General features: G+C 45.3%; 1 protein-coding gene across 2 annotated transcripts in view; it reads right to left on the bottom strand.

Moving 5' to 3' along the window:
- Slc23a2 (solute carrier family 23 member 2) overlaps positions 1 to 18,294 on the bottom strand; it is a 126,184-nt gene extending 107,890 nt beyond the window's left edge. The window contains exon 1 of one of the 2 annotated variants that reach the window (XM_042694498.1): positions 18,211 to 18,294. The gene's annotated coding sequence lies outside the window, so the exon portion shown is untranslated. Of the gene's footprint in view, positions 1 to 17,710; positions 17,743 to 18,210 lie in introns of those variants that run through there. The other variant, XM_042694499.1, reaches the window with a different exon arrangement.
- Between the last annotated feature and the right edge of the window lie 2,076 nt (positions 18,295 to 20,370).

Raw genomic sequence — 20,370 nt, 5'->3', positions numbered from 1 at the left:
TCAAACACAACCAGAAAAAGGGCACTGGGTAAATAATATAAGACTACTTTATTTCACCACAATCCTAGTTTGTTGTTTGTTTTTGGTGCCAGTACTCAGGCTTGAACTCAGAGCTTTGAGCTCTTGGCTTTTTCCTCTAAAGGCTGGTACTCTACCACTTGAGCCATACCCCAACTTTTCAGTATTTTGCTGGTCAGTTGGTGATAAACAGTTTCACAGACTTATCTGCCAGTCCAAATTCAAACTGATGCTCGGATCTCAGCCACCTGAGTAGCTAGGATTACAGGTATGAGCCACCAGTGAGTGCCCAGCTATCCAAATATTTCTTGGTATCTACAAGACAGATACTAGTGCCACTTTGAGATACTTTTCTAGTAATTTTTGTCTTATTCTCACCAGCTGATTCAAGTATTCCAACAGTAGTTCGAACCAATAACTTCAATGTTCTCTAAATGACAATTCCTAAAAATAGATATGAGTTTCCTGCATATTTTTCTCAGTCCATTTCCAATTTGGAAAGAAAAAGAAAAACACAAAAATTCCTGAGAATTTCCCTCTTCAGGAAATCAGCCCTTTCTCAAAGTATAGTCCAGGGACACAACCTACAGACACATAGGAAAGTCAACTTAAAAACCATTTCATTCCTCAGGAGAGCAACATCAGGGATTAAATCACATTAAATTAAGAGACTGAACAAACAGGGAGAATGCACCCAAGAGATACCAGAGGATCTATAGTTAGCAATGTGCATATTTCCATCTGCTCACAACTGCTTACAACTATGCAAAGGCTTTTCATCTTTTTTAGTCTTTGTAATATCTACATTTTTTTTCAGTTTATTTTGAATAATAGTGCTCAACAGTCCCTACACAAAAATTGCCTGGAAGATTTATAACTCCAATACTCAAGCTGAATGAACTCTGGTTGAATTGCATCATAGTATGATGAAATTGTTCAGTTAAAAGGATTAAATGCCAGGCATCTGTAATCCTAGCTGCTCAGGAGTCTGAGATCTGAGGATCAAGGTTTGAAACCAGCCCAGACAGGAATGTCTATGAGACTCTTATGTCTAATTAACCACCAAAAAGCTGAAAGTGGAGCTGTGTTTCAAGTGGTAAGCAAAAAAGGCTAAGGGGCAGCATTCAGACCCTGAGTTCAAGCCCTAGGACCAGTACCAAAAATTCTTTATCAAAATGTAAACCCTTGGTACTTCAAACCAAAGCAGCAGGTAAGTGAAATGACAATCCACAGAAAGGCAAAAAAACAAAACCACTACCAAGTAACATATCACACATCACACAAGAGGTTCATATGAAGAACAAAGAACTGAATTCTATTAGGAATGAGGAAAGGACCAAAACAGACATTGTTCCAAAGACAGCATCCAAATGGCCAATAAGCACATGAAAAGGAGCTCCACAAGTCTTTAGGGAAATGCAACTGCAAATCTGGCACCCCCTGCAGGACAAGTACAATCACGAAGACATATAAAAGCCCAAGAGAGGATGTGGAGAAAGTCTTCCATTGCCCGTGCAACCAACCCCCTCTGGAAAGCAGAATGAAGTATGGAATCACCATTCAAGCCAGTAATTCCACTGCAAGGTATTTACCCAGAACATTCAACACATAATCACCTACAAATGCTCATAGCAGCATTATTTATAATGGCCAAAATGTAAAAAATACCCCAAATGTCCACCAATTTAAGAATGGATACACACAAATGCGGATGAATCTGAAGAGCAGTCATAAAGAAGTGCTGACACATGCTGATACCACAGGTGGCACCCCTGGAATCCTCCAGAAGCTAAATGCCACAGGATCCAGAGTTCCAAACCACCTAGGTGACATAGTAAGATCCTGTTTTTAAAAAAAAAAAAAATTTTAAGATAAGAGGAAGGGAAGGAGAGGGGAATAGTGGGAGGGAAGGGAAAAGGGGAACAGTAGATCACAAAAGACCAATTCCTTCATGGACAAGATGCAGGCCAAGAAGCACCCTGCCGGCCAGTCATAAAGACCAGCAGCAAGGACTTCAAGTGCCTAGCATAATTTATACTTGGCACCCTATCATGTAAGCTCACTGTCTTGCCTTTCTAGAGGCCCCAATATTGCTTGCAAAGGTTCCCATAGAGAGGGACATGTTGTTAATCCCAGTCACATTCAATTTAGGTGATGAAGGGCCTCAACTCTGTAAGATTCATATACATACCAAAGAGGAGCCAGTTACATTGTGACCTTTACCAGGTACTCATGAGATACCCAAAGGCAATGGACACAGGAAGTCTGGCTATCAGCTGCTCTGGACAAAACCTATGGGGAGAATCAATGAGTAAAGAGATCTAGAGAAAGCCAGTCTCTTTCGTGGAATGAATTTCCTTGAAGGACCTTACAGACCTTGACCAAGGCAGAAGAAACAATTAAGACAAAGAACAAGAAGCTGCTTTAGAGAAGACTTATCCAGGAAGGAAACAACAAAAATCATCGATATGTTCAGAATAGGCAATCCATTGGGAGGGACTGTAGATTAGAAGCTGCCAGGAGTGGAGGTGTGGTTCAGTGTTAAGAGCACTAGCATTGAGTGAAAAAGCCAAGTGAGAAGGCCTTGAGTTCAAGCACCAGGGTAGCCACAAACACACACACACACACACACACACACACACACACACACACACACACACACACACACACACACACACACACACACACACACACACACACACACACACACACACACACACACACACAGAGATAAAAGTTTCCAGGGGATACTTCAGCTAAATGACTACTACCAGACAAATGGGTTTCTTTTTGGAATAATAAAATTGTCTGAAATTAGATACCAGTGGTTATAAAATTCAGTGAATATAATAAAAGCAACTCGAGTGTATCTTTTAAAAGGGCAAATTTTATGGTGTGTGTATTATCTCCACAGAGCTTTTTAGTGTCATCCTGAAATGTCAGGAGCCCCTCCCTGCCATCTCCACAGAAACTCACAGGGTTCCTTTTGCATGGGCTACAGAGCATGAATAAATAGCCTTTCTAATTCAGTGGCCTTACTTCAGGCCTCTGTATTTATTTATAACCAAATCACAAAATCAATTTAGGGTATCAGAACCAAGTATGCTTTTGTTGAAATAGGAAAAGAAAAAAAAATCAGAATACTCGCCCACACACACACAGAGGCTTAATTGTATGAAATTTCTCCTTGAGATACATCAAGATATGTATCTCTGGATGAAAAAGTGGGACAGTCAAAACAAAGTCTGGAAAATGTATTTTAGGAGTTGACAGACACCTCAAGAAATAAAATAGTAAGTGTGGGATCTCAGAGCCCAAACCAGAAATCAAAAAGAAGTAGAAGGTATTCTGGCACATTACCCTAAGTAAGCACCAAAATAAACCCCCAAAAAAGTGAACTTGACCTTGGTCTGATGGGTCACATCTAGTAATAAAAGATTCCATACCCAGTGTATCTCCTAGGCTTCAGCCAAACGCTGAGAAGAGCTTCCTATTAGTGGCTTTTGTGGGGGAGGCTGCAGCAATCCTCAGAGGAAGCTCAAGAGATGAGAACAAACACCCCCCAGCCACCACTGGAGAGCTGTGGGGGAATGCAGACCCCAGGATGGGCAAAATGTAAAGCAGGATGTCAAGCAGTTGGAAATCAGAAAGAACCCCACCAGGAACCAGGTGGGCAAGCCTAGGAGACAAGGTAGAAAACACCTACATACTCCATTGTTATCACCTGGATCAAAGAATAAAGGAAGAGAAACCAGAGCCCACAAGGCTTCCAAGGAAGAAAATATTTTCAAAGAAACTGACACAAAAGAGGCCACACAGCTGCACAATCCAGCAGCATGAGCCAAAAAAAGAGAAGCCCTTGGGAAGATCCTGAAGATAGTTCTCGCCTACCTCCTCCTGGTGAGAAATCTGCAGTCATGCTAAAATCATAAGGAAACAGAACTACTGTAATTAACAGGAACTGATTCCAAGTTCCATCAAAGTGATAGTTGGTTCATTCCAAAGAATTGTTAAGATTTGCTCATTTGAAAACAAACAGACCCATCCATAAAACTCCTGGGCATCTACACAGAACATCTCAAGCCAGGATATCATAAAGACACTTGCACATCCATGTTCATTGCTGTACCAGCCAAGTTATGGAAACAGCCCAGATGCCCTACAGTAGATGAATGGATCCAAAAAACTCCAGTGTCTATACATAGTAGAATTTCACACAACCATTAGAAGAATAATATTACATCATTTGCAAATAAATGAATGGACCTAGAACCAATTGTGTCAAGTGAGGTAAGCCAAGTTCAAAGACAAATGGCCCGTGCTTTCTCCTATGTGGAAGCTAGATCTAAAATACACTGGGAAATGATAAATTGTACAGGACTCTGGCCATTCACACACAGTGAGACTAAAGGAGAATACTTTCAGAAGAGGAACACAAAGGTGCAAAGCCTATGTGCATCTGATCATATAAAATACTACTTATTAAAATGAACACCAGGAAATGAAAACAAGAGGTTTTGCTTTTTTTTTCTTTGTTGCTGTTTGGAGCTTGAACTCTGGGCCTGAGCGCTGTCCCTGAGCTCTTCAGCTCAAAGCTAGTGCTCTACCACTTGAGCCCACAGCACCACTTCTGGTTTTCTGGTGGTTAATTGGAGAGAAGAGTCTCACAGACTTTCCTGCCCGGGCTGGCTGTCGATCCTCAGATCTTAGCCTCCTGAGTAGCTAGGATTACAGACATGAGCAACTGGTTCTTGGCGTTTTCTTTTTTTCTCTCTCTCTCTTATTTTACCCGTTAATCCATCTTTGGGAGGGCAAAGGGAGCAAAGAAATGGAGGGACAAAGGGTAAACAAATGTAGCAGTGGTATTCACTAAACACTATGTTTAAAATAAACTATAACTCCTGAGTGGGGATGAGAGGAAAACTGGAAGAGGGCAAAGGAATGGGTGATACTGTCTAAAAAGAAATGTGCTCTTGGGCTGGGAAGGTGGCTCAGTGGTAGAGTGCTAGCCTTGAGCTGAAGAGTTGAGGGACAGAGCCCAGGCCCAGAGCTCAGGCCCCATGACTGGCAAAAAAAAAAATGTTAAGAAATGTGCTCTTTACCTAACTATAATCCCTCTGTACATCACCTTTATATAATAATAATTTTTAAATAAAATTAAACTAAAATAAAAACAAGAGGGGGTAACAATACTCAATAGGAAATGTACCCTACTCATGTAACTGTAACCCCTCTGTACAGTACCTTTACAATAACATATATTAAAAACTTTTAAATTAAAAAATAAAAACAGTATGTCGGGCTGGGATTACAGCTCAAAGGTAGATGCTTTGAGGCCTTGGGTTGGGTATTAAGCAGAGAAATAAAAATCTACAATGTTTCCACCAAAAAAAAAAAAAAAAAAATCAAGATTAGGGATGGTGGCTGGGAATATGGTTTAGTGGTAAGAGTGCTTGCCTAGCATGCATAAAACCCTGGGTTCAATTCCTCAGCACCACACAAACAGAAAAAGCTGAAAACGATGCTGTGGCTCAAGTGGAAGAGCATTAGCCTGGAGCAAAAGAAGCCCAGGGACAGTGCCCAGGCCCTGAGTGCAAGCCCCAGGACTGGCAAAAAAAAAGATGGGAATGTGGCTTAGTGGTAAAGTGTTTGCCTAGCATGCATAAATGCCTGGGTTTGATTCCTCAGTACTACATAAACAGAAAAATCTAGAAGTAGTATTGTGGCTCAAGTCATAGTGCTAGCCCTGAGCAAAAGAAGCTCAGGGACAGTGCCCAGACCCTGAGTTCAAACCCCAGGACTGGCAAAAAATAAAAATAAAAATCAAGATTAAGAAAAGGACCAAGGTTTGTTGCTTTGTATGTCCCTCCCCCACAGTAAAACCCCTGCTTTCACTGTATTTGATGTCAGTATAATTTGTGGAGGGGAAGGGGGGAAACAAATCATTTAAATAGGGATACAGATGGACCCATTGCAACAATGAGATGTACAAGTCGTTATGTCAAAAACGAACTTTACAATTTGGTGCAAGCGGGGGCGGGGGGGGGGGGGGGAACCGAGGAGGATTGGGGGGGCGGGGGGAGGATGGGAAGGGATGGGAAGGGGAAACAAAGGAGGAGACTACAATGCTTGATAAGAAATGTACTCATTATCTTGCCCATGTAATTGTAACCCCTCTGTACAGTATTTTCACAATAAAAAAGAAAAGAAAAGAAAAGGACCAAGGAGCTGGGAAGGTGGCTCAGTGGTAGAGTGCTTGCCTTGCATGCATGAGGCCCTGGGTTCCATTCCTCAGCACCACATAAGCAGAAAAAGCCAGAAGTGGCGCTGTGGCTCAACTGGTAGAGTGCTCGCCTTAAGCTGAAGCACTGATCAACAAAAAATAGTCGTAATAATAATAATAATGATAATGTATTGCTGGACGGGACGCCAGTGGCTCATGCCTATAATCCTAGCTACTCATCAGGCTGAGATCTGAGGATCTCTGTTCAAAGCCAGCCAGGCACAAAAGTCTGTGAGATTCTTATCTACAATAAACCACTCAGGAAACAGGAAGTGGTGCTGTGCCTCAAATGGTAGAACGCTCACCTTGAGCTGAAGAGCTGAGGGACAGTGCCCAAGCCCAGAGTTCAAGCCCCAAGACCAGAAAAAGAAAGAAAGAAAGAAAAGGACCAACAACTACGTAGTTTAATCTATTCCATAAGTACTTGACAATGCACAGAGAAAAAGAAGGGGGAAAGCATCAAACTGGTCACCGAGATGTTACAATGAACTGTCAGAGAAATTTAAGAAAATCAACAGAAAAATTAGTAAGTTTGATCAGGTTGTATCACAGACCATTGCGGGTTTTTTGTTGTTTTGTTTTGTTTTTTTTGAAATACACAGGACTTCATTTCCAAGATTTTTTGCATCTTAGACAGAGCCAAGATTGTGGTAGGAAACACTATTATCCAAACAGCCTATAAAAAAATCTTCCATGCACAAAATTCCATGGCAAATTTAGAGGCCACATTTTCCTCCCAACCACCAACATTGGGATCAAACCAGGGCCTAACACATGTGAGACACCTGTTCCTCCACTTAGCTACAAGCCACATCTGTGTGTATGCATGCGCATGTGTCTGTCCTGGAGATTGAACTGAGAGCCTAGTGGTGTCCCTGAACTTTTGTATTCTAGCCTAGCATTCTACCATTTGAGCCACAGCTCCATTTCCAGCTTTCTGGTGGTTAAACTGGGGTAAGAGTCACAAGGACTTCTTACCTGGGCTGGCTGCAGTTCTGAAATCCTCAGATCTCAGACTCCTGAGTAGCTAGGAGACACCAGTCCAGGCAACATCTAGAAGTCACTATGCGATGGAAGATGCCAGACAGATGGGATGATGCACAACTATAGTCCCAGCGCTTGGGAGGCTAAAACAGGAGAATCACATGCTTGAGGCCAGCCTAGACAACACAGTAAGACACAGTCTCAAAAAAAAAAAAAAAAGGAAGGAGCCTAGATTTTTAAATCACCATTTAAGAGGGAGAACCATCTAGAAAAATGTGGGCAAGAAAAATAAATTTTCCTTTTGCAGGTCAAAGTTTGGCTAAATTAGGTACTCTAATACAGTTAGTTGTTTGACACACATATACATACATACATACACAAACATATATATACATATATACATACATAAGTATGCTTCATTCTTGTATACTGGTGTGGAAATGAGGGAGAAGGGGATGGGAGTAAAGGGAGATAAGCACACTATACTACAGACCATATATGTTAGGAAAAATCTAGAGAAACTGACTTTGATTTGCTGGTGGACAAAAGAAGTTGATATAGCTAGATAAGCTGGGATTAGTAAAGTAGTAGGGAAGTAAAGTACTTCCCTAACATGCACAAGGGTTCATTCCCCAGCCCTAAAAATAAAAAAATGACATATCTCTCCAAACTAACTTATATATATAATGACAATTTTATTTAAAGGATTTGTGGGGGGGAGGTCGATCATGGGGCTTGAACTCTGGGCTTGGGCGTTCTCCATCTCAAGGCAAGCGCTCCACTGCTTGAGCCACAAGAGCCACTTCTGGTTTTCTAGTGGTTTACTGGAGATAAGAGTCTCACGGAGTTTCCTGCCCAGGCTGGCTTTGCACCCCGATCCTCAGATCTCAGACTTCTGAGTAGCTAGGATTATAGGCGTGAGCCACCGGTACCCGGCTATTTAAAGGATTTTTAAATAGTAAATTGAAAAACACTAGGGAAAACAAAATTGACTGCACATACTCCCAGATAATAAAATACTATAAAATGATAGTAATGATGAAAATAGTACGATTACCACAAATAAATAAAAGAACTGAATAAAGCAGGGCACCAGTGGTTCACGCCTATAATCCTAGCTGCCCAGGAGGCTGAGATGTGAGGATCACAGTTCAAAGCCAGCCCAGGCCAGAAAAATCCATGAGACACTTATTTCCAATTAATCATCAGAAAACCAGAATTGGTACTGTGGCTCAAGTGGTAGAGCACTAGCCTTGAGCTAAAGAGCTGAAGGATAGCGCCCAGGCCCAGAATTCAAGCCCCATGACTGACAAAAAAAAAAAAGAACTGAACAAAACAGCAATCCCACAACATATCTAAGGGTTCAGTACATAATTAAGGTGATATCATAATTAAGGGGGTAAGTTAATAAGGATGAATGTTGATGAGAAAAATGTAAAATAAAGGGGAAAATAATCATTACTTTATCAGATTAATTATAGCCATTTTTTTAAATAAAAACAAAATGTATAACCAGGTCCTGGTAGCTCACAACTGTAATCCCAGCTACTTAGGAGGCTAAGATCTGAGGATCATGGTTCAAAGCCAGCTGGGGCATGAAAACCCACAAGATTCTTATTTCCAATTAATCACAGAAAAAGCTGGAAGTGTTGCTACAGCTCAGTGATAGTGCACTAGCCTTGAGTTTAAGGACAGGGCCAGGCCCAGAGTTCAAGGCCCAAGACTGGCAAAAAAAAAATAAAAGCCTAGGAAAAATATCTGCAATGTAGAAGTGTATATTTCTGAAGCTGGGTAGAAAGAGGCAAGGATCAAAATATAATATATCCAGTAGTGTCAGATTTGCTCAAAAATTAAAGACAAAATATCTAATGCTAAAACAAGCACTGTTATTTCCGGAATCGAATAAAAAACTCACAATGTTAGATAAAACAAGGACTTTAAGGAAGCATCACTCTAAGGTTATATTCCAAACACTTCCATATATTCTCCCATATCATACATGAGTGAAATATTTTATAAAGCAATGTTTTAAAAAATAAAGAGCTAGGGGCTGGGAAGGTGGCTCAGTGGTAGAGTGCTTGCCTTGCATGCATGAGGCCCTGGGTTCGATTCCTCAGCACCACATAAGCAGAAAAGGCTGGAAGTGGTGCTGTGGCTCAAGTGGTAAGAGTGCTAGCCTCGAGCTGAAGAGCTGAGGGACAGTGCCCAGGCCCAGAGTTCAGGCCCCACAACTGACAAAAAAAAAAAATTAAAATTAAATTAAAAATAAAGAGCTCTTGATAAAGAGCCATGAATGAGCTGGGAGCTGGGGAGCTGATAACTGTAATCCTAGTAGTTACTCAGGAAGCTGAGACCTGGAGGATCACAATTCAGAGCTAGCTGGGGCAGAAAAGTCTGAGACTATTTCCAATTAACTAGCAAAAAGCTGGACTGGAGGTGTGACTCAACTAGTAAAGGGAGAAAGCCCAGGAATAGTTTGTGCAAGGCCCTGAGTTCAAACCCTAGTACCACAACCAAAAAAGCAATGTGTAAATTCAACAGAAAGCTGTCAGCACTGACCACATCAGTCCTGTAAAAGAGGATTTAGAAAAGTCTAAAAGTGCAGAGCACTGGTGCCTCCTATTTGCATCCCCAGCTGCTCAAGAGGCTGAGATCATGGTTTGAAGCCAGCCCAGGCAGAAAAGTCCATGAGATTCTTATCTCCAATTAACCACCAAAAAACAGAGGTAGCTCAAGTGGTAGAATGTTAATCTTGAACAAAAATGCTAGTGACAGTGCCCAGGCCCTTAGTTCAAGCCCCAGGACTGGCATTAAAAAAAAAAAAAAAATGGCGTGGCCTGAAATGTGGCTTAGTGGTAGAGTGCTTACCTAGCATGTATGAACCCCTCGGTTCAATTCCTCAGTACCATATAAACAGAAAAAGCCACAAGTGGTGCTGTGGCTCAAGTGGTAGAATGCTAGCCTTGAACACAGAGAGGCTAAGGGACAGTGCATAGGCCCTGAGTTCAAGTTCTAGGACTGGCAAAAAAAAAAAAAGCAGCCATGCACCAGTGGCTCAGGCCTGTAATCCTAGCTACTCAGGAAGCTGAGATCTGAGGATCTCGGTTTAAAGCTCGCCCAGGCAGGCAAGTCTGTGAGACTCTTATCTCCAATTAACCACCTGAAAACTGGAAGAGGCACTGTGCCCTCAAGTGGTAGAGCACTTGAGTTAAAGAGCTGAGGGACAGCGCCCAGACCCACAGTTCAAGCCCCACAACTCACAACAACAACAAAAAAAAAGGCAAAAAAAAAAACTTGAGACTTGAAGGTTATATGGTCTCCTGAATAAGTATGGTTGTGTTACAAAAACAGGGCACCAAATCAGCATCCCTATCACCCAAGAACTTAATGGAAGTACAAATTTCTGGGTCCTTCCTGATCTTTCTGAATGAGAAACTAAAGTATGAGATCTACTAAGTCAGAAAAGTAACTAGCCCCCACCCAGGTGATCTGTCTTTGGGGATAAGGAAGGATTTTAAACAGAGCTGGAAAGGAGACAATGAAGGCAAACCAGGCTTGAAGCTGCAATCCTAACTTAAGACTTACAGGAAACATTCCCTGTGCTCTCAAATCCAAAGCAGACAGAAGACAGTTCCAAGGCCATGAAATCAAGATGCCATGGTGATCCACAAGAAGCTTTTTCTAACTTAATTACGTGAAGGAAGAGTTAGTGGAATGTTTTATTTACTTGAGCAAAAAAAAAAAGTATTGTGAGTATTGTGAAGTTAGGAGTGGAAGGGTCCTAGAAGATTCCTCCAGGGAGATAAATGGGTTACTAATGAAAGGAGTACCAAGGCAGATGCACAAAGGAAAACATAATAGCCACAAATGAACCCAGGGTCGAGGGGAGCAAGATAAGGGTCCTGTTCCACCTCATTCCCAATATGCCCTCCACTCTGCCTTGGAGTTTCCTAAAAACGCACATTTGAGTAAGTCACCTCTTCTGGAAATCTCCTGGTGGACTTCCACCAAGATACAGTGGAACAAGACCTGTAAGCCCAACACATCACACCCTGAGCTTCTCTCTAACTATCCCAATTCAGTTATTCCCCCACAGGACTTTCTGCCTTCACTCTTTGCTGATACTTATACCTCTGTCTGGTATGTTGCTCCCATCTTTCCAGACCAACCTTGTCTTTTTTTTTTTTTCTTTTTTTTTTTTTTTTTGTTGGTCGTGGGGCTTGAACGCTGGGCTTGGGCGCTGTCCTTCAGCTCTTCAGCTCAAGGTGAGCACTCTACTGTTTGAGCCACAGTGCCACTTCCAGTTTTCTAGTGGTTTATTGGAGGTAAGAGCCTCATGGACTTTCCTTGCCCGGGCTGGCTTTGAACCGCGATCCTCAGTGCTCAGCCTCCTGATGAGTAGCTAGGATTACAGGCGAGAGCCACCGGCGCCCTGCTCTCTGCTCTTCAGTTTCAACAGGAACTCAGAAACCCAGACAAGAGCTGGAAATGGTACATGATCAATAAAGTCCCAAGGAGTGTTAAGAGCAGAATTCAAGGTCCAGATATTACTAGAACTCCAGTTCCTTGGATAAGATGTAGACCAGAATCACCCCGCCTGGCAATCATAAAAGGCCTGATGCAAGGATCTCAAGTGGTGCCTAGCATATAATCTAATCTACACATAGCCACCAGCACCACTTCATTGATCTTATCACATGGGCTCACTGTCTTACCTTTCTAGGGGCCCTATTTTTTCTTGCCATGGTTCCTATAGGGAGGTACATTTTAGTAATCCCACTCACATTCACATTGGGGGACCTCAAACTCTGTAAGATTCACACACAGGCCTGTAATCCTAGCTACTCAGGAGGCTGAGATCTGAGGATCACGATTCAAAGCCATCAGGGCAGGAAAGTCGGTGAAACTCTTTTCTCCAATTAGCCACCAGAAAACCGGAAGTAGCGATGTGGTTCAAGTGATAGAGCACTTGCCTTGAGCTGAAGAGCTCATGGACAGTGCTCAGGCCCAGAGTTCAAGCCCCACAACTGACTAAAAAAAAAAAAAACTTCACACACACACACTAAAGAGGAGGCCAGATATAGAGCAGTGACATTTACCAGGTACTTATAAGATCCCCAAAGGCTCATATACTGTTTTGTAGAATAGAAACTTCTTTATACAACTACTTAAAGATAATTTTAAAAAGTAAAAAATTAGGGCTGGGAAGGTGGCTCAGTGGTAGAGCGCTTGCCTTGCATGCCTGAGGCCCTGGGTTCCATTCCTCAGCACCACATAAGCAAAAAGAAAAAAACCAGAAGTGGCACTGTGGCTCAAGTGGTAGAGCGCTAGCCTTGAGCTGAAGAGCTGAGGGACAGCACCCCAGGCCCAGAGTTCAGGCCCCACGACTGGACCAAAAAAAAAAAAGTAAAAAAATTAAAAAAGATGTCCAAAGGCAATGGACACTAAGTCTGGCTATCATCTGCTTTGGCAAAACCAATTGAGAGAACTTTTGAGTGGAGAGGCAGCTTTCCTGACCAGACTGGAGAAAGCCTTGGTTAGGAAATGAAGTCCTTTTTCTTATAGGGCCTTAGAGCCTTACTTAGAATGGGACAGAGGAAAGAATTAAAGATAAGGGAAGTTGTTTCCTAAAAGACTTACATTTCTAGTGTGGAAATAAGCATGATTTCCCAATGGAGTATATATATCAAGTTGTCATCACAACTGTACATACCCTGAACTTGCTCCCAGGCAGCTAATGGTCCCTTTGCTACTGACTGGTCCATCAGGAAATGTCAGCCCTACCTCAGAATCCAGCCACTTCTCACATGTCTGCAGAGTCAACATCCTGTCTGATACACCATCCTCAGCCCTGCCCTGCCTCCTGTCTATCCCCATATAGCAAAGGAAGAGTTAAAAGCTACAATCGGGGGCTGGGAAGGTGGCTCAGTGGTAGAGCGCTTGCTTTGCATCCCTGAGGCCCTGAGTTCGATTCCTCAGCACCACATAAGCAAAAAGAAGAAAGCCGCAAGTGGCGCTATGGCTCAAGTGGTAGAGCACTAGCCTTGAGCTGAAGAGCTGAGGGACAGCGCCCAGGCCCAGAGCTCAGGCCCCATGACCGGACCCCTCCCCCAAAAAAAAGCTACAATCGGGGCTAGGAATGTGCTTAATGGTAAAGTGCTTGCTTCGCATGCATGAAGCCCTGGGTTCCTTTCCTCAGTACCACATAAACAGAAAAAGCTGGAAGTGGCACTGTGGCTCAAATGGTAGTAGAATGCTATCCTTGAGCAAAATACGTTCAGGAACCATGCCTAGGCCCTGAGTTCAAGCCCTAGGACTGGCCAAAAAAAAAAGCTACAACCAGGGCTGAAGTGTAGCTCAGTAGTAGCACATGCTTAGTATGTCCTATCTCTGGCTCTAATCTCCAGCAACAAGAGAAAAAATGAGGAGAAGGAAAGAGACAGAGAGATGGCCCTGAGAAAAAGCCAAGTAAACACTCAATGGAGGTTGCTACCTACCAAGCAGGCAGAGAGCCATCAACAGAAACCAAATAAGCCAGAACCTTGACCTTGGACTTGCAGCGTCCTGAACTATGAGAAATAAATTTCTGTATTTTAGACTCCCAATCTGTGGCATTTTGTTATGGCAGCCTGCAAAGAATAATACGTCTTCCCAGTCTCAGGGAGTTTCAGCTCCATGCAGGACCTGACATTCTTGGGAAGTCTTACTACCTACCTCCCCGACTAGAGTGTAAGCTCCATTTGGACAAGCAATCTCCCTGCAGAACCTGACCACCAAGAATACTGTCCTCACTAAGCAGACACTCAAGGTATTAAACGTGTAAAAGCTGAGAGTGTGGCCTAGCTACTGGAGAAGCTGAGGCATGTGCTCAGGAGTTTGATGCCCAACTAGGCAAGTAAGCAAGGCAACTTATCAAAATAAATAAATGAAGGACTAGGTGTGGTGGTAAACATATCACCAGCACTGGGAAGGGAAAAGATGCGCCTTTTGAGATAAGCCTTAAAACACTGAAAATAAAACTAAAGGGATTTAGGGTGTGGCTCAAAGAGCAAGCTAAGAGACTCCAAGTTCAATCCTCAGAACCAGAAAAGATAACAAAACAAAACCTAAAGCTGGGTGATAGTGGCTCACACCCACATTCCTGGTTACTCAAGAAACTGACATCTGATAATCCTGGTTTGAAGGCAGCTCAGGCAGGGAAGTCCAGGAAACTTTGTTTTTTGTCAGTTGTGGGTCTTCAACTCAGGACCTGGGCTCTGTCCTTGAGCTCTTTTGCTCAAAGTTAGTGCTCAACCACTTTGAGCGACAGGTCCACTTCTAGTCTCTGGCAGTTAATTGGAGATTTGAGTCTCACAGACTTTCCTGCCGCAGCAGGCTTCGAACTAGTCCTAGGATTTCAGCTTCCTAAGTAGTTAGGATTACAAGCACGAGCCACCAGTGCCTGGAGACTCCAATCTACAATGAACCACCAAAAAGCTAGAAGAGCACTCAAGTGGTAGAGCACTAGCCTAAAGCAAAAAAAACTCAATGACAGTGCCGAGACCTAGAGTTTAAGCCCCAGGACCTGTCTACAAGCTCTTACAAAGTAAATAGATTATGAGATAAGATGGGATGGTGTGTGTGTGTGTGTGTGTGTGTGTGTGTGTGTGTGTGTGTGTGTGTGTGAGAGAGAGAGAGAGAGAGAGAGAGAGAGAGAGAGAGAGAGAAAGATAGAGAGAAACTTCAAAAGGTTCAGGAAAGGTACAGACTGAAAGCAGATCTCAATTATGGAAGAGCTATAACCTAAATTCTAGATTCTTCTCATTTCCTATGTGTACATAAGGCTAAAAAAATTATTTGGCCCATCATATGATAGACATACATGTGCTTCTGGGTTTGCCACCACTAGCCCCTACACCTGTATTGATAATTTTGTATGGCCCATGAACAAAGGCAGAAACATGGTTTCCCACCTCTGACCTAGACAAAGTAACAGACTAAAAACAGCAAAGCCAGGGAGAAAATGAGAAGATTGACTCAGGGTGCATAAAGGGCTTGTTTAAACCCTGAGGCAGTAATGCACAGCTTAGCCTGAAGCAGAAAGGAAAGAATAAAAGCAAACTTAGTCTTAGCCTTCTGAAGAGAAAGAATGACTGGGAGAACAGCAGGATGTAAAGATGAATTAATGGGGTTATCAGGCTGGGGAACTTTTATAAGCAAGGTCAGGAAAACAGGTCAAAGGGGGGCAGTTAAGATATTTAAACTTAAAAACCTAAGAACTTTAAATAAAAATAAGGTTCTTAAAAGCTTCCATTTTTAGGTACAAAGCAACAATATAATTGCTAATTATTACTTCGGCACTTTTAATGAGAAAGTTCACCAAAATGGTAAAGTTCACCAAAATGAGAAAGTTCCTTAACCTACTACTGGTACTGGATATGGATCCCCAGATGGAGCCCACGCTTGTCTTGTTTGTTTTTGTTTTTGTCAGTGGTAGGGCTTGAACTCCGGGTCTGGGCACTGTCCTTCAGCTCTTCAGCTCAAGACTAGCAGTCTACCACTAGAACCACAGTGTTACTTCCGGTTTTCTGGTGGGTAATTGGAGATAAGGGTTTCACGGACTTCCCTGCCCCAGCTGGCTTTGAACCGTAATCCTCAAATCTCAGCCTCCTGAGTAGCTAGGATTACCAGCGTGGGCCACCATCACCCAGCTCCATGCTTGACTTTAAAGACACTCAAGAGAATGGAAAGAACTAACTTAGTACTTCCAATAATCAACAAATCAGACTTTAGGCTCTTTAAGTACAAAAATGAAACAAATAAACAAGGTTTTAATCAAGAATGATTTGTTTAAAAAAATGGGGCAGGGATGAGTAAGTGGGTGGATGGATGGATGGATGGATGGATGGATGGATGGATGGATGGATGGATGGATGGATGGATAGACTGGATGACTGGATGGGAACCACTTGTACAGTACTTCACAAGCAGACAAGCTCAAGGTAAGAAAAGTAGCAAAACCTTCTATAAGGTACTTTCATAAACGTTTTGTACACTGTTTTGGAGACAGGGTCTTTCCATGCAGTCCAGGCCTGCCAGCAACTTCCTAATCCTCCTACCTCTACCTGTGTATGGAGTAATGAGATTACAGACATGTGCCACCACACTTGATGTTAAGCATCTTAATAGATGTTTAATAATCTCAGCATAACATGCAATCAGAAACTACTGCCAGCTTTGAGGACATGGCTCAAAGGGTTAGAACTGCTTGCCTTAGCAAGCACAGGACTGCCATGAACCATCTTGAGAAAAACAGTTAACAAAAAAGTTTGAGAAAATACCTGTTACAAAAATCACTTGTCACCCAAGCAAAGCAACTTAAAACTAAACAAAACAAAAACTAAAAATAAAGCCAATGGCTTTCAGCAAAGTAAATAGCCTAGAAAGCAGACACCCCAAGTCGGTAGCCCAGGTGTCTGGCTGGACACACCCAACGTCTCCTTTAACTAGCAGGTGAGTCACAAGGGCTTGCACTGCTCAGATCCAGAAGAGCCCACAAGCTATTAATTTTGGATGAGCGCAGAGCGGCCAGTAGTTCTGCATTCATAAGTGACCGTGCGGGGGTCAACTCTAACCCAGAATTCTGAATGTGGAGGCTCGAAAGGGCCCTTAATAAATCTTCCCTGAGCCAGACACCTTCTGGACATCTGGCAGTCACATGAAAAGGTGAAAAGGTAAGTGCAGGCGACTGAAACAGGTGAGGCCGGAGCCCTACAGCACTCAGATGCAAAAATCATGAAAACAAAAAGGCGACAGCCAAGCCCGGATTCCAGCCTTCTTGCTTTAGCGAGGAGGAAACTGGCTGAGGTCACACGGTCAATTCATGACAGCTAACGCCAGACCGTCCCCGGACTCGGGTCCCACGTCCTCGCACATCCCTGGCCTTTCCTGCTTACGCACGACCCAAATGTCAGCAGGGACGGCATCTTCCGTCCCCTTTCTCCCAGCACTGCAAACAACAACAACAACACTAACAACCACTGCAAAAGCCCCTCCACCTCCGGCCCCAGAAAGCCCTAGCGGGTAACTTCCCTCCACCTGTATTTGCCCTCATTTACCCTTTGCAGAAAGTCAATAATTTCCCATCAGTCATGCTTAAGATCTCTCCTAGCCCGTAAGCCGAGTTCCTACCGGCTATCCATCCAAGGGGGATATTTAGGGCCAACCGATACTCAAAACCACACTCCAAACATCCATTTCTCTAACCCAGAAAGGTGCCAACCACAGTGGAGGGAGCCCTGACTCCTGAGGGGCAGACCAGAGAGAATGGCCCAGATGTCTGTCGTAACAGATGCTTCTAAAAATTACTTGTCGCAGCCTTTATGGGAGGGCAGGAAGCAAGCATGTAGATGGCACCCCCACCCCCCCACCCCCGCACACACATACCCCGGTCACCCCTTTGCCTGGTTCCGAATTCCGGGGGCGCAAGGATGATGCCGGCTCGCATCACCTAGGGAGAAGCGAGAGGATCGAACCCGGGACCCCCGGATGCAGCGCGGGGAGGGGGGGTGCAGGGTGGAGGCGGGGGCGGCCCGCGGGTCTCGGATCTAGGGGAACCCCACTTGTCTTCCCCGGAGCGCGCGGCGGCTCCCACGCCGGGCAGGGGTGAGCGCCCAGGGGGCCCCAACCAGGCCTGCCGGGGACGCGAGGGACTGGGGCCGATGGGCATCTCGGGCCTCAGGACAGGGGTGACCCGCGGGCACAGGGCCTCGGGTGCCCCGTGGTGTGGAAGGGCGCAGGCCGCGCCTCGGGGTCGGTGACAGCGCGCGAGGGGGCCGTGCCAGGCCGGCCTCGTGGGCGCGGCGGGCCACTGGCGACCCGGCCGGCAGGTGCGAGCCTCGGGCTGGACGAGGGGCGTGGGGGGACGCGGCGGGTCCGGCTCTCACCTGGCCGCTGCTCGCTGTGCTCCCGTCCGGTCTCCGTGCCTCGGCGCCGCAGTGCCCGCTGCCGCCGTCGCCGCCGCCGCTGCCGCCGCCTCCGGTCCCCGCGTCAGCCGCCTGCAAAATGGCGCCGCGGAGGGGCGGGCCGGAGGCGGGGAGCCGCGGAGCCGCCCGCCCCCACGCCGGCCCGGGACCCACCTCCCTCCCCGCCCCCGACCCTCGCCCTCCCGCCCCCAGCCCGGATCACGCCCCGGAGCATCCCCGGGGCGGGCCTCGCCCCTACCCCCCCCCCCCCCCCGCGCGGTCTCCTTCCCGTTCCTTTCATTCCCCGAACCCCGGGACGGAAAGCTCGCCCCGCTTTCTCCACCCTTCGCGTCACACCTGCTCCGGGGGACCCACCTGGAACGCACGGCGCGCGCCCCGGGGTCTCCCCTCCGGGTCCCGCCCCCGGCCCCCGGGTTTCACGCGGCTGGACCCGGAGCCCTGCCATCGCTGCCGGCTGGTGTCCAGCAGTGGGCGGCGCGCCGCGCTCTCCCGGGGTTGCGTGTTTTACACCAGTCTCGCCGCTTTTCCAGTGACGCCGCCGTGGGGTGGCTTAGCCGGCTGGAGGGGGGGGGGGGTCTGCATTGCTGGGTGCCGACCCGGAGGTCTGCACCTGGCGTCAGATTGGGGATTCCCTGAAAGAGGGTTAGGAGCAGGTTTTGCTGGGGGAACGGGAGGGGGAAGTATTGGGGTGCAGCCCGAGACTCTGCATTTCTCAACTCCCCCCCCCCCCCACAGGTGATGGATGCCCACATGGAAGATACTTGGGCGGCTTTAAAGAAGGGCTTTGCGCCCAGCCACGGGCTCGTCCGCAGGGTTAAGGCACTGGGCCCCACCCCCAGAGGTGCTGAGTTTAGAAGGCTGAATTTGCATTTCCGACCAGATCCTGGAACCCGCTCAAGCTGCTGATCTCGGACCACTTTGGAGAGCCACTGCTAAAACTGTACAGGGCCAGAAAGCGTCTTTCTTTTTCTTTTCTTTTCTTTTCTTTTAGGCGTATGTCCTGGGGCTTGAGCTCAGGACCTGGGGCTGCCCCTTAGCTTTTTCTCTCAAGGCTAATGCTCTGCCACTTGAGCCTCTGCTCCACTTGTGACTTTTTGATGGTTAATTGTCAATAAAAGTCTCATGGAGTTTCCAACCTGGGCAAGCTTCCTACTATAATCCTCATCTCAGCCTCCAGACCAAGTAGCTAGGATTAAAGGCATGAACCACTAGGGCCAAGTAATAACACTTTTTTCCTTCCTTCCTTCCTTCCTTCCTTCCTTCCTTCCTTCCTTCCTTCCTTCCTTCCTTGCTTTTTGCTAGTCCTGGGGCTTGAACTCAGGGCCTGGGCACTGTCCCTGAGCTTCTTTGATTAAGTCTAGCACTCTACCACTAAACCACATTCCTAGCCCCTTAGTAGTTCTTTCTTAAGCCTTTCACTTTGAAGCCACAGCTTGTTGGTTGCTTTACTAACCCAATAGTAATTCAAGACTTCCGCCAGAGCCTTAAAGAATGGTAGACCTGGAAGTGGCACTGTGGCTCAAGCAGTAGAGCCCTGGCCTTGAGCTGAAGAGCACAGGGACAGTGCCCAGGCCCAGAGTTCAAGCCCCATGACCGACCAAAAAAAGAAAAAAACACTATTAACAAAAAAATAAATTTTTAAGAATGGTAGACCTTGCCTGACCTCGTATGGCTAAAAGGTTGTATCGTTGCAATTACCTGACCATTTGCAGTTTAGGGGATAAACATCACATAGATCAATGGAACAGTGATCACCAGCAATTATAGGAATTTTACAACGCCACAAGCTTAAGAACTGAGGCAGAATAGATGAGGAAACAGGAAAATTATATTTTCAACAGAGAGAGAGAGAGGGGAGAGAGAGAGAGAGAGACTTACTAAAGCATAAAGATTACTTCCCTGGAAGATTTCATCAGACCTGGGCCTGGGACCTTCTCTCTACAGAGAGTCTGTGATTCCCTCTAATTTTGCTTTCAATAAACTTGCAGCTTTGCCACCTTCTCCTACTTCTCTGCCTCTTAATTCTCTACCTGGTAAGGTATGGACCAGTACCCCTGGACAGTAGCACTGGACTGATATGAACATGTATTCCCAAGCTTAGAAAAAAGAAAGACAGCATCT

The sequence above is a fragment of the Dipodomys spectabilis genome, unplaced genomic scaffold (assembly GCF_019054845.1).
Source record: "Dipodomys spectabilis isolate Male_0828 unplaced genomic scaffold, ASM1905484v1 ptg000175l, whole genome shotgun sequence".
NCBI lineage: Eukaryota > Metazoa > Chordata > Mammalia > Rodentia > Heteromyidae > Dipodomys > Dipodomys spectabilis.
The sequence above is the reverse complement of the archived record's forward strand: the minus strand, read 5'-3'. Positions and strand labels throughout refer to the sequence as shown.